Source organism: Triticum urartu, chromosome 4 (assembly GCF_003073215.2).
Source record: "Triticum urartu cultivar G1812 chromosome 4, Tu2.1, whole genome shotgun sequence".
Taxonomy (NCBI): domain Eukaryota; kingdom Viridiplantae; phylum Streptophyta; class Magnoliopsida; order Poales; family Poaceae; genus Triticum; species Triticum urartu.
The window spans coordinates 296,797,108-296,810,229 of record NC_053025.1 but is presented as its reverse complement, the minus strand read 5'-3'; positions in this window follow the sequence as shown (position 1 = coordinate 296,810,229).

The window sequence follows — 13,122 nt, the reverse complement described above, 5'->3', positions numbered from 1 at the left end:
AGCCAAAGCTTGAGGATGCCCCGGAAGGCATCCCCTCTTTCGTCTACTTCTATCGGGAACTTTACTTGGAGCTATATTTTTATTCACCACATGATATGTGTTTTGCTTGGAGCGTCTTGTATGATTTGAGTATTTACTTTTTACTTTACCACAATAATCCTTTCTGTACACACCTTTTGAGAGAGCCATACATTATTTGGAATTTGTTAGAATACTCTATGTGCTTCACTTATATCTTTTGAGTTATATAGTTTTGCTCCAGTACTTCACTTATATCTTTTAGAGCACGGTGGTGGATTTGTTTTATAGAAACTATTGATCTCTCATGTTTCACTTAGATTATTTTGAGAGTCTTAAATATCATGGTAATTTGCTTAAAATCCTAATATGCTAGGTATTCAAGATTAGTAAATTTTTCTTATGAGTGTTTTGAATACTAAGAGAAGTTTGATGCTTGATGATTGTTTTGAGATATGGAGGTAATAATATCAAAGTCGTGCTAGTTGAGTAGTTGTGAAATTGAGAAATGCTTGTGTTGAAGTTTGCAAGTCCCGTAGCATGCACGTATGGTAAACGTTATGTAACAAATTTGAAACATGAGGTGTTATTTGATTGTCCTCCTTATGAGTGGCAGTCGGGGACGAGCGATGGTCTTTTCCTACCAATCTATCCCCCTAGGAGCATGCGCGTAGTGCCGAGGTTTTTGATGACTTGTAGATTTTTGCAATAAGTATGTGAGTTCTTTATGACTAATGTTGAGTCCATGGATTATACGCACTCTCACCCTTCCATCCTTGCTAGCCTCTTCGGTATCGTGCATTGCCCTTTCTCACATTGAGAGTTCGCGCAAACTTCGCCGGTGCATCCAAACCCCGTGATATGATACACTCTTTCACACATAAACTCCTTATATCTTCCTCAAAACAGCCACCATACCTACCTATTATGGCATTTCCATAGCCATTCCGATATATATTGCCATGCAACTTTCCACCATTTCGTTTATCATGACACATTCATTATTGTCATATTGCTTAGCATGATCATGTAGTTGACATAGTATTTGTGGCAAAGTCACTGTTCATAATTCTTTCATACATGTCACTCTTGGTCCATTGCATATCCCGGTACACCACCGGAGGCATTCATATAGAGTCATTTTTTGTTCTAGTATCGAGTTGTAATCATTGAGTTGTAAAATAAATAGAAGTGTGATGATCATCATTTTCTAGAACATTGTCCCAAGTGAGGAATTATAAAAAAAGAGAAAGGCCATATAAAAAAAGAGAAAAGGCCAAATAATAATTAAAAAAATGAGAGAAAAAGAGAGAAGGGACAATGTTACTATCCTTTGCCGCACTTGTGCTTCAAAGTAGCACCGTAATCTTCATGATAGAGAGTCTCTTGTTTTGTCACTTTCATATACTAGTGGGAATTTTCATTATAGAACTTGGCTTGTATATTCCAACAATGGGCCTCCTCAAGTGCCCTAGGTCTTTGTGAGCAAGGAAGTTGGATGCACACCCACTTAGTTTCTTTTGTTGAGCTTTCATACATTTATAGTTCTAGTGCATCCGTTGCATGGCAATCCCTACTCCTTGCATTAACATCAATCGGTGGGCATCTCCATAGCCCATTGATTAGCCTCGTTGATGTGAGACTTTCTCCTTTTTGTCTTCTCCACATAACCCCCCTCATTATATTCTATTCCACCCATAGTGCTATGTCCATGGCTCGCGCTCATATATTGCGTGAAAGTTTATAGGTTTGAGATTACTAAAGTATGAAACAATTGCTTGGCTTGTCATCGGGGTTGTGCATGATGAGAGCATTCTTGTGTGACGAAAATGGAGCATGAATAAACTATATGATTTTGTAGGGATGAACTTTCTTTGGCCATGTTATTTTGAGAAGACATAATTGCTTTGTTAGTATGCTTGAAGTATTATTATTTTTATGTCAATATGAACTTTTGTCTTGAATCTTTCGGATCTGAATATTCATACCACAATTATGAAGAATTACATTAAAATTATGCCAAGTAGCACTCCACATCAAAAATTCTGTTTTTATCATTTACCTACTCGAGGACGACCAGGAATTAAGCTTGGGGATGCTTGATACGTCTCCAACGTATCTATAATTTTTGATTGCTCCATGCTATATTATCTACTATTTTGGACATTATTGGGCTTTATTATCCACTTTTATATTATTTTTGGGACTAACCTATTAATCGGAGGCCCAGCCCAGAATTGCTGTTTTTGCCTATTTCAGGGTTTCGAAGAAAAGAAATATCAAATGGAGTCCAAACGGAATGAAACCTTCGGGAACGTGATTTTCTCACCGAACGTGATCCAGGGGACTTGGACCCTACGTCAAGAAACAAAAGAGGAGGCCACGAGGTAGGGGAGCGCGCCTACCCCCCAGGCGTGCCCTCCACCCTTGTGGGCCCCCTGTTGCTCCACTGACGTACTCCTTCCTCCTATATATACCTACGTACCCCCAAACGATCACATATCGAGCCAAAACCCTAATTCCACCGCCGCAACTTTCTGTATCCACGAGATCCCATCTTGGGGCCTATTCCGGAGCTCCGCCGGAGGGGGCATCGATCACGGAGGGCTTCTACATCAACACCATAGCCCCTCCAATGAAGTGTGAGTAGTTTACCTCAGACCTACGGGTCCATAGTTAGTAGCTTGATGGCTTCTTCTCTCTTTTTGGATCTCAATACAATTTTCTCCCCCTGTCTTGCGGAGATCTATTCGATGTAATCTTATTTTGGCGGTGTGTTTGTTGAGACCGATGAATTGTGGGTTTATGATCAAGTCTATCTATGAACAATATTTGAATCTTCTCTGAATTCTTTTATGTATGATTGGTTATCTTTGCAAGTCCCTTCGAATTATTAGTTTGGTTTGGCCTACTAGATTGATCTTTCTTGCAATGGGAGAAGTGCTTAGCTTTGGGTTCAATCTTGCGGTGTCCTTTCCCAGTGATAGTAGGGGCAGCAAGGCACGTATTGTATTGTTGCCATCAAGGATAACAAGATGGGGGTTTCATCATATTGCATGAGTTTATCCCTCTACATCATGTCATCTTACTTAAGGCGTTACTCTGTTTTTATTAACTTAATACTCTAGATGCATGCTGGATAGCGGTCGATGAGTGGAGTAATAGTAGTAGATGCAGGCAGGAGTCGGTCAACTTGTTTCGGACGTGATGCCTATATACATGATCATACCTAGATATTCTCATAACTATGCTCAATTCTGTCAATTGCTCAACAGTAATTTGTTCACCCACCGTAGAATACTTATGCTCTCGAGAGAAGCCACTAGTGAAACCTATGGCCCCGGGTCTATCTTCATCACATTAATCTCCCAATACTTAGTTATTTCCTTTACTTTTTTACTTTGCTTTTATTTTACTTTGCACCTTTATCACAAAAATACCAAAAATATTATCTTATCATATCTATCAGATCTCACTCTCGTAAGTGGCAGTGTAGGGATTGACAACCCCTTATCGCGTTGGTTGCGAGGATTTATTTGTTTTGTGCAGGTACGAGGGACTAGCGCGTAGCCTCCTACTAGATTGATACCTTGGTTCTCTAAAACTGAGGGAAATACTTACGCTACTTTGCTGCATCATCCCTTCCTCTTCGGGGAAAACCAACGCAGTGCTCAAGAAGTAGCAGTTAGCTGCATCCCATATCTTATACTCCCTATGTTCCTAAATATAAATATTTCTAGAGATTTCAATATAGACTACATACGGAGCAAAACGAGTGAATCTACATTCTAATCTAAACTATGTCTATATACATCCGTATGTAGTTCATATTGAAATCTCTAAAAATAGTTGTATTTAAGAACGGAGGGAGTACTATTTTACATCATTTGTGCAATTGCAGTTTAGCTTCTAACATTTACTAGTTGCGTGTAGCTACAACATCAACGATACTGATCCAAGCTTTGACCCCTTTTGCATATGGGGCAATGAGATATTTATGAACGAGCGTCAAGTGAGGAAACTAAGAAAGATTGTTAGGTGAAAGAGACGGGTGGTGGGAATTAAACTCTTTATTTACACTTTGTCCAAGACAACAATGAACTTTAGGATGGTAAGTAATGTGTTGCCGTTTCCCCCTGCCCACAACGAGTTACTCTATTAGACATTAATATCTGAAAGTTTTCTCTTTTCAGTGGTTTCCGAAGCAATTTACTAATGATTACCTTACAAACTACATGACCGAAGTGGAGGCAACTAAGGTTAGAATATATAATTCATACTACCATGATAATCTTCTAGAAGTCTTCCTATAGGCGTGAAGGATGGGCAAGCGATCATCACGAGGGGTTGGACAAAAGTTGTGCGCGCCTTTGGCATGCAGGAGGGTACATTATTCCACTTCTTCAACACCATTGGCAGCTAAAATGATTTACACTTCTCTCTTCACCTTTACCGCCTCTAAATATTGTGGTTCATCATAGTAAATTGCTGCCTAATCCTGTAATTATTGAACATATTGTAGTGAGAATTTTATTTATGAATTGGTTATTGAACCATTATGCTGAGGATTTGAATTCCACATTTCATAATTCAAAATTCAAAATTTCCAATTTTAATAATAAATTATAGGTAAAATAAAATTAAACATGATTGAATAAAATAATGTACACACGGTTAGAAAGAAACAGTGTGTGCGATGGAAAATATAGAACAGACGGTTCTTTGACGAGAAACATTTGTGATGCTCAATGGATGAACACACGGTTTCGTCTCATATGCATGTGTTATTCATGGTTATACGACAAACTTTTCAAACCTCTATGTGTGTGTAATATTGGACAAAAAGAAGACAGTGCATATATGGAGCCCGTGTCTGATAGGAATATCTATCGCACACAGTTATGAAATGGACACATTGGCGATAGTAGAGGCACCAGACACATTTTATATTTTTTTTAAATGCGTGTGATAACGTACCTATCGCAAACACTGTGGTAGATTAAAATTTTGTAATATCCACCTTTTCCACACGACTATAGCAGCATAATCATTTTAGATGTCTCTCGGATCAGAAATGTAACATCGAGGTCTAACGTGTGTGATAGGCCACGACTTATACGTTTATTCTATGGAAATTGTCAGTAGCTGCTCGCCTATCCCCGATGGTTTCTGGGTTGTATGGGAAGGACCCCCCTATCACACACACAGGCAAGGCGACAGTTTAAAACTCTGTCATGGAAAGGTGGTAAAAACCATTTGTATAGCACGTAATGGTACCAGTAGCTCCTAACCTTTACAAGTGACTGGGATCACGAAGAACCCTTAGTGAGGCTGCCTCCACGGGGAAACCCTTAATTATCATGAGGTGTAACCCTCGGGAGGAGACTATGATTGATGTGGGCATAGATACGTCTACAAATATTACACGACACAATTTTCAGGTAATTTCTATTGATCATTATACGATATTATATTTTATTATCAGGGATAAAATACTACACTATTTTATTTCTTGTGCAGAGTTCTTGAAGGCATCTGCAAAATAAATATGAAGATGTTGAAGATTGCATGGCCCATGCAAGTGCACACACACACGCATCAAAAAGAAGCAAAGGTGCTTGGAGAGATGAGGGCCATCCATGTTGCATGCCACACGCACAAGTCTTTTAAAATACGAAAGAAGAGAAGAAGGATTAGACTTAATGGACCAAAGAAGCTACGTGCACACCGGCCCATCTCATTGAGTAAAGAAGGAATTATTCCCAGAAGGCCTAATATCCGGTCAAACATATGGGCCGGCTCCTGGTGAACTTTTCCTTCGACCCGTAGCAGTCCACGGTGGACACGTCGACGCGCAGCACCACAGTTAGGCGGCGGCCACGTATAATAAATACCTAGTCTAGGTTAGGGTTTAGACTCGGGTTTTGTTTAGAGAAGTTTAGCTATATTGCTCATTTTATTTGTCTTCGCTCGTAGCGGCTAGTGTGACCGTCAAGACATCCTATCGGAACCCCATCTTGTGAGATTAATCCCATCTAGCATATTCGCAATTTTGAGATTCCTTGGATATTATTTTCTTTCATGTTCTTTGATTTGCTTCTAGGAAAATCCTTTGTGGATAGGTCGACCACGTCGTTGGCTCGGTTGTTAATGCTGTGGAGTTGGTTCAGCGATTGCCGTGGATATCAGTCATGTACGGTTCTCCCTGTACGGTTGGTAGCCGGATCGTGAGGGTCAAGTCCCACAAAAATCGTAATTATCCTCTCGCATCGAAAGATCGGGTCTCCCGTCATATCAAGTGGTATCAGTTTTCAGGTTCATCGGTGAGAGATTTATAGTTTTATTAGATTAGATTGATTTTAGGCCTACAACCCACAAAAAAGCCAAAAAAATTAGATTAGTTCATCCGCTGCACCTACTTTTTAGCCTCTAGCAATTTTTGCATCTAGTATTTGTGTAGTTGAATTTTTGGTTGCATTCAGCTAATACTAGTGCTGGTTTAGATTCCTTTAAGAAAAACATTGTCTACTAGATCAAACTTGTTTTTGTCCACTTCCTTGATCTGTCCGCTACCGCGCACCGTGCAAATCATCTATCAAAGCTTCTTGTGCCATCACATCACCGCATCATCCGCCACTTTCCCCGCGTTCACCTCCCTTCTCCTGCACTTCCACGTACTCCAGCATAGCCACGCGTTTTTCTCATACACCTAGGTCTCTAGTGCACGCCGTTGTCCTATCACTTGCACGGTATTACATGCATGCAGCACACGTCCCATCCCACACAAGTTGTGTCTTTCTTTCTGATGTCTACTACACAACCTTCTTCTTGTAGACGTTGTTGGGCCTCCAAGTGCAGAGGTTTGTAGGACAGTAGAAAATTTCCCTCAAGTGGATGACCTAAGGTTTATCAATCCGTCGGAGGCGTAGGATGAAGATGGTCTCTCTCAAACAACCCTGCAACCAAATAACAAAGAGTCTCTTGTGTACCCAACACACCCAATACAATGGTAAATTGTATAGGTGCACTAGTTCGGCGAAGAGATGGTGATACAAGTGCAATATGGATAGTAGATAATTGTTTTTGTAATCTGAAAAAAATATAAAAACAGCAAGGTAACTAATGATAAAAGTGAGCACAAACGGTATTGCAATGCGTTGAAACAAGGCCTAGGGTTCATACTTTCACTAGTGCAAGTTCTCTCAACAATAATAACATAATTGGATCATATAACTATCCCTCAACATGCAACAAAGAGTCACTCCAAAGTCACCAATAGCGGAGAACAAACAAAGAGATTATTGTAGGGTACGAAACCACCTCAAAGTTATTCTTTCGGATCAATCTATTCAAGAGTTCGTACTAGAATAACACCTTAAGACACATATCAACCAAAACCCTAATGTCACCTAGATACTCCAATGTCACCTCAAGTATCCGTGGGTATGATTATACGATATGCATCAAACAATCTCAGATTCATCTATTCAACCAACACAAAGTACTTCAAAGAGTGTCCCAAAGTTTCTACCGGAGAGTCAAGACGAAAACGTGTGCCAACCCCTATGCATAAGTTCACGGAACTCGCAAGTTGATCACCAAAACATAGATCAAGTGGATCACGTGATATCCCACTGTCACCACAGATAAGCACATGCAAGACATACATCAAGTGTTCTCAAATCCTTAAAGACTCGATCCGATAAGATAACTTCAAAGGGAAAACTCAATTCATCACAAGAGAGTAGAGGGGGAGAAACATCATAAGATCCAACTATAATAGCAAAGCTCGCGATACATCAAGATCCTACCACCTCAAGAACACAAGAGAGAGAGAGAGAGATCAAACACATAGCTACTGGTACATACCCTCAGCCCCGAGGGTGAACTACCCCCTCCTCGTCATGGAGAGTGCGGGATGATGAAGATGGACATCGGTGAGGGATTCCCCCTCCGGCAGGGTGCCGGAACAGGGTCCAGATTGGTTTTTGGTGGCTACAGAGGCTTGCGGCGGCGGAACTCCCGATCTATTATGTTCCTCGTTGTTTCTAGGGTATATGGACATATATAGGCGAAAGAAGTCGGCCAGGGGAGCCACGAGGGGGCCACGAGGGTGGGGGCGCGCCTCCCTGCCTCGTGGCTTCCTTGAAGCTTCCCCGACGTCTACTCCAAGTGACCTGGATTGCTTCCGTTCCAAAAATAACTCTCCCGAAGGTTTCATTCCGTTTGGACTCCATTTGATATTCCTTTTCTTCGGAACACTGAAATAGGCAAGAAAACAACAATTTAGGCTGGGCCTCGGTTAATAGGTTAGTCCCAAAAATAATATAAAAGTGCTTAGTAAAGCCCATAAACATCCAAAACAGATAATATAATAGCATGAATACTTCATAAACTATAGATACGTTGGAGACGTATCAGCATTCCCAAGCTTAATTCCTACTCGTCCTCGAGTAGGTAAATGATAAAAGAAATAATTTATGAAGTGTGAATGCTAGCAGGTGCACAAGTTTGATCAATGGTAATTTCAATCACCTTTTCTAGCATCATTATATATCATAATAGTAGCTCAACTCATAGGACTTCTCATGATCAAGTAACAAGCTATTCACATGTTAAAGTATAGATCATAAACTTTCTTGAAAACTAACAAACCGTGTTATTAGTCATCAAACAATTACAATTCATCTTATTTTCAGGAAGGGTCTATGTCAGAGCTTTGATTCAGCAAACTTCACATACTCAACTATCATTTAGCCTTTCACAATTGCTAACACTCACGTGATATTTATGGGTTCAAAGTTTTAATCAAACACAGAGAAAGATGGGGGCATATAGGTTCGCCTCCCAACCTTTTACCTCAAGGGTAATGTCAACAATAATAGTTCATGATATATATATATATATCAGGATCTTTCCAACACAATGTGCTTGCCAAAGGATAAAATGTAAAAAGGGAAGGTGAAGATCACCATGACTCTTGCATAAGGTATAAGACAAGAATAAAAGATAGGCCCTTCGCAGAGGGAAGCAGAGGTTGTCATGCACTTTTATAGTTGGAAGCACAAAATCTTTTATTGAGAGAATGTCGGCTTTATAGATTAATGAACAACATTACACAGAGTTTGCCAGATACAATCCAGAACAGAATGGAACACACAAATACTAGAATAGTTCATACATGATTTAGCTAGCACATGAGCAGGAACATTCAAATGCCGACGAACGTGCTTGAAGGACACTGAAGAGAAACTTTCAGACATAGACTTGATATCAGCCACCACCACTCCAACTGAAGAACGGTCACTCATAGGCGAGTTGATTCTTTGCACAAGTGAGAGAAAGTCAGAGGCAAAGATAACATCTGAAACCTGTACATCATGCGCCAAAAGAACAGCACATCGAAGAGCCATGGCCTCAGCCATTTCAGGTTCCAAGCTACCCTCAATCGGCTCGCTATAGGCCACCACGAATTGACCTCTGTCATCCCTGCTGACGACCACAATGCCAGACTTATCCAGGCTCGAGAAAGTTGCAGCATCTAAGTAGAACATGATGGTACCTGACGGCGGCGGAGACCAGTCGGAGCTGGACGCATTGGTTTCACGCCTATGTTCAGATACTGGAAGGAAAAGATGCTGCAGGATAAGGGCGACATAAGCCTTGATCTTCTCAGCAGTACGTCATGGATGGGGAGCCTCCGGATTGTTTCTCGCAAAGTTTCGAGCCTCCCAAATATGCCAGGGGGTCACAACTAGGACAGTACGCACCTGATCAGACGACCTTGCCAAGAAGTCAAAAATCCATTGCCTTGGAGACAGAAAAGTGCCACGGTGCAAGCTGAAATTATATTCCTCTTTGATGATATCCCACACATCCCTGGCATGTGGGCAAAATAGCAGAGCATGCTCAACATATTCAGACCGAGCACAAAAGCAGCAGTGTTCAGAATTGGGTACCTGGCGGCGTTTAAGTTGTTCCCCAGATGGTAAACAATTGTGCGCAAAGCGCCATAAGACAACTTTCATCTTGCCTGGTTCTTTGATAGACCATAGCAGTCTCCAATCCTTTTCCTGGGAAGGAAAATTGGAACTCAAACCCTTTCCTTTTGAACTATGAGACTCCAGGAAGTGTGCAGACCGAGCCAAATTGTAGGCTGATCGCACCGTGTATTTCCCGAATCTTGTGAATGGCCATCGAACAAAATCCTCACCATGCTTGTAGATAGGGATCTGAAGAATCTCGCATGCGACATCATTCCGAAAGAAGGCACGCACCGTTGCTTCATTCCAGGACCTGCTTTCCTCATACATAAGGCACTTAACTTTAGCATTGGCAGGAATAGGAGAGAGCGGCTGGAGAACACAAGGCGGAGATGAAGGGATCCAGTGGTCAGAAGTAATGTGAACCTGGCAGCCGTCCCCAATTCCCCATTGAACTCCCTTCTTGAGCAGGTCACGGCCAGCAAGAATGCTGCGCCAAGTGGCAGAAGCTGAACGTGGAGCCGGTGCATTCCAAAAATCCGTGTGAGGGAAATATCGGCCTTTTAAGACACGAGCACACAAGGAGTCCGGAACAGTAAGTAGTCGCCACCCTTGTTTGCCTAGCATTGCCAAATTGAAGATGTGCAAATCCCGAAAACCCATCCCGCCAAAAGACTTGGGCGTTGTGAGCCAATCCCATGATCTCCAGTGTATCTTCTTTTTCCCATCCTCTCTGCCCCACCACTCATCGGCAATAATTTGTCTGAACATTCTGCAGATAGCCTTAGGAAGTTCAAAGCAGCTCATGATGAAAGTAGGGATCGCCTGAATGATAGATTTCAGTAGTGTTTCTTTCCCTGCTCGCGAGACCGGTCGATCAGACCATCCATGAACACATCGCCAAGCCCTATCTGGCAAGAACTTGAAGATACTAGTAGGGGATTTACCAACCTCGGTAGGCATGCCAAGGTAAGTGTCATTGAAGGCTTCGTTAGATATCCCAAGACTCGCCTTTACTCTTTGCTTAATAGTCTCCGAACAACCACGACCAAAGAGTAAAGAGGACTTGTCCTTGTTAATTAACTGACCAGAACCAGAGCAATATAGTTCCAGAGTGGTCTTCAGAGCAGCCACGCTACAAGCATCAGATCTAGCAAAGAAGATACTGTCATCGGCAAACAGGAGATGTGAGATAGGAGGACTGGAACGACCGTTCCTAATGCCGTGTAGCTCGCCACAACTCTCCTTTTGGAGTAACAGACTTGACAGTCCTTCAGTGCAGAGCAGAAACAAATAGGGGCTGATAGGATCACCCTGATGAATTCCTCTCGATGGAGCAACAGGTGCCGTAAGCTCACCATTAACCCTTACAGCATAGCGGACATTGGTTACACACCTCATCACTGAGTTGATCCATGCAGGGTTAAAACCAAGTCTGGAGAGGCAACCATGAAGAAAACTCCACTCAACACGGTCATAGGCTTTCGTCATGTCAATCTTCAAGGCAAAGAAGGGTTGTTTAGCTCGCTGATGTCTGATGGTGTGAAGAGATTCAAAAGCAATAAGAGAGTTGTCAGTGATCAATCTTCCAGGCACGAAGGCACTTTGAAACTCAGAGATGACAACAAGGAGCAATAACTTCAAACGATTGGCCAAGAACTTTGAGGCAATCTTGTAAAGAACATTACATAGACTAATTGGACGGAAATTCTTCAGGTGCTTGGGTCGTGTCACTTTAGGAATAAGGACGATCACTGAGTCACAAAAGCCCTCCGGAATTGAGCTTCCATCCAGAAAGCATCTCACGGCTCGACAAATCTCCTCTCCCAAGAAGTCCCAATGATTCTGATAGAAGAGGGCTGGAAAACCATCAGGTCCAGGAGCTTTAGTAGGACCCATCTGGAATAGAGCAGCCTTGATTTCCTCGTTAGTGTAGGGCTTACTCAAATCCTCATTCATCTCAGGAGAAATCTTTTGAGGGATAGCATCCAGGACTGCATCAGCTGCATCACAAGGTTCGGATGTGAAAAGTTTCTCATAGAATTGTTGCACCAAACCTTTAATCTCTCGTTGAGTATCACAAAAGGACCCATCATCACGGACCAGATGCTGGATTCTGTTGGTCCTCTTGCGGGCAGCAGCTCGAGCATGGAAGAACTCAGTGTTGCGATCCCCCTCACGCAACCAGTCCACCCTCGAACGTTGACGAGCCATGATTTCTTCTCTTTCAAATAACTCACATAATTGAGTCTCAATAGATCTTTCCTCAGCCAAAGATGAGTCCGTGAATGGCATAAACCGGATGGACTTAAGTCGTCGCTCCAGTCTATTGATCTGACGCCGGATAGAACCAAAAGTGTCACGACTCCAGGACTTAAGGGCCCCAGCGACACGATGAAGATTGTCCCATGTCGCCTGCAGAGAAGAATCACCACTCCGCCCCTCAGTCCAAGCACGTTCCAGCTGCTCTCTATAGTCGGCTGCCCGCAACCACATAGCCTCGAACTTAAAACCTTGCTGCACTGGCCGTTGTGTCCTCTGGGTGGGCTTCTCGGCAAGCTCGATCAAGATAGCATAATGATCAGACGAGGTGGTGATCACATGTTCAACAGTGCAAACATCATGCAACCTTACAAAATCTGAATTGGCCACTGCTCTATCAAGCCGGACTTTCACATGGCACTCCGGGTCTTGGCGATTACACCACGTAAACTTAGGCCCGGAGAAACCCAAATCCATCAACTCACAGTCCATGAGACAATCTCGAAAGGCTGAAATCGAAGCACAAAATCTTAATGCGAAAGAACGTCACTTTATATTGCCACTTGTGATAGGGACCTTTATTATGCAGTCCGTCGCTTTTATTACTTCCACATCACAAGATCGTATAAAGCTTATTTTCTCCACACTAATAGATCATACATATTTAGAGAGCAATTTTTATTGCATGCACCGATGACAACTTACTTGAAGGATCTTACTCAATCCATAGGTAGGTATGGTGGACTCTCATGGCAATACTGGTTTAAGGGATGTTTGGAAGCACAAGTAGTATCTCTACTTGGTGCAAATAATTTGGCTAGCATGAGGGGGAAAGGCAAGCTCAACATGTTGGATGATC